The sequence below is a fragment of the Gossypium hirsutum genome, chromosome D10, assembly GCF_007990345.1.
Source record: "Gossypium hirsutum isolate 1008001.06 chromosome D10, Gossypium_hirsutum_v2.1, whole genome shotgun sequence".
NCBI lineage: Eukaryota > Viridiplantae > Streptophyta > Magnoliopsida > Malvales > Malvaceae > Gossypium > Gossypium hirsutum.
In genome coordinates, this window is record NC_053446.1 from 54009398 (window position 1) to 54015378 (window position 5981).

At 34.2% G+C, this 5981-nt stretch overlaps 1 pseudogene; it reads right to left on the minus strand.

The window, feature by feature from the left end:
• Positions 1–1516: 1516 nt before the first annotated feature.
• On the minus strand, positions 1517–4446 carry LOC107915636 (probable boron transporter 6; annotated as a pseudogene).
• Between the last annotated feature and the right edge of the window lie 1535 nt (positions 4447–5981).

Genomic DNA, 5981 nt, shown 5'->3' on the forward strand with positions numbered 1-5981 from the left:
ATCCTTTTGGTGTGTTGATAAAGCTTGTCCTTCACCATCTACAACGAGTATTTGTTATTTTTTTCCCTGAATTGTATGGTTCCATTCATTGAATGAATTAATGAATTTATCTTTCAAAAAAAAAAACTAGACTTATATTTTATTAGCATAAAAGGGATGAAATTTATTAAAACAATAAAAACAAAGGATGAAATTGTTCAAAATTTTAGATTCCATCCGGAATGTGAGATAACTAAAAGAAGAGGTGGTATTGAACTTATTTTCTATATTTCGTAATTTTTGACAACATTTAGTATGTAAGATTAACGCTTCAAAGGAATGCTTGAAATCCAAACATGGTAATCATATTCTAAAATCTTACATTACCATCAAGAATGTAAGATTTTGCAAACCAAACAACCCCTTAAAGTAATATATATTATACTAGTTATCATTCGTTTTATGTAAGTTTCACCATGTTTATGTGTCGTGTTCATGTTATTTTTCATTTCATGTCATGCTTTATATATTTTTCATGGTGATTAAGTTTAGAGTATAATGTGTTCATTAATGTCATGTTCATGTTGTGTTTTAATTCGAAACATATAGTGCGTAATCAGTCATTGAAATTCAATTTAGAGAAAGATTATTTGTTTATATTGTATTCTCATTATCGTTTATCATACAAAGTATTATATAATCTTTTACACGTTAATAATTGATTTTATATAGAATTTTTTTCGAATTTCTTTTTATAGATTTTGATATATTCACGTATATATTTTCATATTCATTTTATTTTTCTAGAACATGTTTTTTTTTTGGAAGAAAAATAATATTATGAAAAAAAGAAAAAAATAATATCAATGTAACAAGCTAACGAGAGAAACGCAACTCAAGCCAACAAGCTTCCCTAATACATCCAGACCTAACTCTCTTGAAGGTCATATTATCATAACGCTCGTAATAAGGCAGGGTTGGCAAGACAATGAGTAATCGTATTTGCATCCCGACATATCCAATGGAAGGATAACGCTTGAAAATGCTTCAATTTATTATATTTGTTATTTGTAGTACGAGTTTCCGTTTATTGAATCATAATTACATCCAAGGAAAACAAACCAGAGTTGCAGCCATAATTTTAGAGAAAAATGCCCAAGGAGAAATTGCAAAGGGAATCCACCATGGCTCATGGGCATGCCATGGGACATCGTTCAAAAGGCCAAAGGAGAAAAAGCAAAATGAAACAGGCTCTTTTATTATTATTACTCATGTAAGGAAGAACATATTTTAACAATAAGACCAATAAAAGAAATTGGCCTTTCAATTTGTCAAAAACTATGAAGAAAAAAGGGAAAATACTGTGTTGAATCTATACAAAAGGCAACATTCTTGGACATTCTTTCCATAGGATCATGATTGTTTCTTCAATCAACCACAGGATGACGGTTATCGTTGCCGGTTCACCGGACACTAAAGTTTAATGTTGCTCTCATGGACGAACCCGTATCCCATATTCAAGCATAAGGATGATGAGCTATATAATCTGGTAATGGAATATCATATTGCAAAATGTAGATTTAAATATATAACATATAAATATATACCTTATGTAACTTTTCTTCCTTTCTAAACTTCAACTCTCCTCTGTGGGTTGTCATTTCATCCAATATCTCAGCATCACAAATGCTGTCTTTAGTCCCTTCACTTGTAGATTCTCTTTCTGGTCTAAACACTACCTTGTCTATGCTTTTGCATGGTTTGCCTACAATTTCTTCGTACTCGGCAGCATCAAGTTCCCGAAGACATTCAGGAGTGAAAAGCTTTGGAAGGATGTACTGTCTGATGCTGATGAGGAGGAAGAACGGCATCGGGAACAGTATTCCAGCTGTCGGGAACTATGTCACCCCGTAACATGCCACAAAATATACCAATTGGAACAATGTAAACATCAAAATGGACTTGAAAGGTAGTCTCCAAATACGGTGCATGAACACCTTCCAAGACTCTGCTCAATGATTCAAGAAACAAAACCATGTCAACCCTCCCATTCAGTTTCATAAAACGTCTGTTTTAAGGTACAATGACTTACTTGTAACGCCAGCTGGGGTGATGAACAGTAGCAACAACCTTCCCCAGAACTGGTTCCCTGGGAGGCTGTCAGGCAAAGTATCCCCACAGTATCGAGGTCGGAATCTTTTTTACGATAGGCAGAGCAGACAATGAAAGTCCAACAAGCAATGACTGCAACAAGTTGCTCATCCTTTGCTCATTAACTCTTAATGGCAAATAAGCATCGATATATTTCTCAGGATCGGAATTTTCTTTCGCAATTGCCTTCCCGTCACGTTTCATTACAGCCTCTTTCAAGTTCTTCAACTCTTATCTACTGAAGTAGATTGCAATCCAAAAATTATTATTTAGTGAGTCTTGTGGCCAATCAAATATGCTTGCAAGCATGTCTATAGTACCTACAGTAACAGATTCGTCCATTTCTATGAACACAGCTTTCATCCTTCCTTAAATTTCTGAGTTGCTTTCTAGTTGTGATATGCCCTCCTTGGCACTTTTTACCCTTTTTTTTTCTGAATAATAGAGGAATGGCCTCTAAAAAAGTACAATGTCATACCTGCTTTTTGAGAACTGCAAGGCTCTTAATGTGCATGGGAGATTGTGGAAGGACCCCATATGAAGGAGGGAGTCCCAACAACCCACAAATCAAAGTATGGAACCATGATTGACAACAAGCATTTAAGCCTCATATATTATGAAATACGTATATAATGAAAATATAACTTGTAAGAGGAGTTTAAGTACCATAACTCCTAGCAGTAAGATATCATAATGGTAAGCAGAGGGAATTTTAAGGTTAAACTCCTTTTGTTGTGCCATCTGTGAAGCAACACTGTGATCAAAGAAGTATAAACCTGCTATCATTACTGCTGGTATAATGGCAACAAAGATGTACATAATTGGCACCTTTCCCATATCCTGTAACAAGGAAAAAAAAACATTTTAGATCTTCAACACATGCTCATTTTAGAGACAGTTCAATAGTAAGTATATCAAATAATGGATTCTTAACATACCTTTATCACAGTCCAATGATAGAATGTTTCAGGGTCCCAAAGCTGTGGACAGAACAGCCTCCTAGGAACTCCAGAACTAACTTGTCCGGGTATCGTGTAAGACAATGCTGTCCAACACAAGATCATAAGGGGAACCCCATAATCTGCAACAAAACCTCGAAGCCAACCTGAAAGAAGAGCCGACAGAAACATGACTTTTAAAGACCGGTGAAACTATCAAATCAGTAAAATCCCAATTAGTGAGTTAATGTAGGTACCTGTTCCACAACGCCACAATCTTGCCTTAAGTGTCTTTAAGGAAGTTAATAGAACCCCAAATGAGAAAATGATTGCAAGCAACCCATTTGTGTAAAGCCAGGGGAACTGATATTTCTCTAACTTGGGATTTTCACCTTTGGGAACATGGAACTCACTGATCACTCCCTATCATCCAAACATTATTATTATGGAGGTTAAAAGTTAAAACCACAAGAATCTGTCATCATAAACATCATAATTTCTTTGTTGTTTAAGTCATTCAATACCTTAATAGCCTCTTGAAGGAAAAGAACAGTTATCAACATGCCCAAACCCTCTCCTGCAATTCTTGTAAATCTTGTGATTATGGTGCATGCATTGAATATAGCAAGAAGAATGAGCAGCATAGCTGTCCATACGCACACCCTGGTAAAAGAAAGCAAATAAGAACATTTCTGTGGAATCAAGAAGCTAGAAAAAATATTAAAATCCATTACCATGCAGTCCAAGCTAAGAAGAGTTCCCGGCCCAAGTCTGGTCTTTGTTTGCAGAAATGGTACAAATAAGTATACATTATAATTGTTGTCTCTGCAACACCTACTATCAACAAAGGCTGTCCACCTAGAATGGAGTGAATGATTCCACAACTAGTTGCCGAAGTCAATGTTTCCACCGCGCCGAAGGCATCATCTGAAACAAGAAAAGAACAAAAACAATATAAGGTTTATGAGTTTTCAGCACTAATAACAATTTAACATTCTAGTTTTTAAGGTGATAAACAAATGGAGTACCTGTGTCTCGACTCAATTGCTCTCCAAAGGCAATTACAGGCAGTGCAGAAGCAAAGAAGATGTAGAAAGTTGGAGCTAATATCCTGGTAGAAATAACAATTGAAATATGAATCAAAATCGGAAATGTCTTTGAAGGAACATAACGTAGTGCCAAAAACATCAAAAATACCGAAAGCCAGAGCGAAGTGCATTGGTCCAATCTTGCTTGTAGAAAGCGCTTCTACCCTTGATGTCTTTGATCATCCCTTCGAATGCAGTTCTCATGTTTCCCATAGCTGATTCAATAGAAGTAGAAAAAAATTGGTTTTACATGAATCTTATATTCTACAATGACAGCAACACATGTATCCAAAAACATCCTCTTAATCACATAGGCAAAACAGTGCAGTGTATAAAATGCATGTGTGTGGATTTTATGAAGACCAATGATAGTCGTTACTACTCATAGAGTTGTCAATGGTCCGGGCCGGGTGCTAGACCCGATTGATAGGCTCAAGTCTAGCCTAAAAAACGGGTTTAAAATTTTGTTTAAGTCTTGTTTGAATAAAAATGTTAAAATTCGGGCTCAACTTGGCCTGTCTATATTAATTTTTCTTTTTATATATATATGAAAATATAATACATCAAAAATATTAAAATAAATATTTCTCAACAAATTGAAAATAAATTTAAAAAAATTTTACACTTAAATAACACTAAGATATGTGCAACTTAACAAGCAAATGTCTCTAAAATAGTAGCAAAATTAACAATAAAACAAACTTTTACAATATCCTAACAATAACAATATAATAGTTAAATGACAATAAAACAATGAAAAAATAACAACAAAGTAGAAGCAAAATAGTAGGATTTTTTTTTGAAAATTTGGATCGGGCCGAGCGAAAAGAACTTATTCAAGGCCCAATCCATTTAAAAAACAGGTCTCTTTTTTTTTTTTTGGTCAAGCTCATTTTTCAAGATTATAATTTTGCCCAAATCATTCTACTTTTATCATGATTCAATTCATGAATAAGTCTAAACTATTAGATAATAAAAGAGAGAATCAATTACCAAAATAAACACGACTTAATTTATCAGAATTTAAAATAATGGATCAAACCTATTTTTAAAGTATAAGTCAGCCGAACCGAACTTAACATTGGTCGGATCAATCACACGTCCCGGTGAAATAAAATTCCTTTATTATTATTTTTTTTTATGTGACAGCGGAGGTTTTTCATTTCACTGTATTGAATAATTAACCATTTTAAAATAAATATATTATAAATACAATTAAAATAATGAAAATATAAATGTATTTAATTTACTTAATCCACTTATATATAAATATATTTAAAAATATTAACTATTATGGATATAATTAAACAAACGGAGCTATTTAACCACCAAAACTGCTAAAATCGAAATCCACCTAACATAATTCATCAGTTAAGTCAGATAAGATGTTTAATCCACTTATGCTCGTACAAATTTTTACGTACCACCACTAAAATGAAAATGGGGAGAAAAATGGAGTTGGACCTCGATTCTCCGGCGTTGGACACTGCTTTCAAGTCAGATTTTATTTCTTCTCTTCAACTTTTGCCTCCCCTTTAAAATGAAAAATATGTCACTACACCAGAATAGGCTTTTAGCGGCATATTTTGTGGCGTTTTGATAAAAAACGCCGCTAAAAATCGAGCATTAGCGACGCAAAGAATAAAACGCCACTAAAGATCTAGCATTAGTGGCGATTCTTATAAAACGCCGCTAAAGAACATCATTAGCGGCGTTTACCACACAGCGCCGCAAAATCTCAAGACCAACACGCAGCGTTCTGGTGTTGATGTATATTGGCATTAGTGGCGCTTACGAACAAACGCCGGCAATGTATAGTATTAGC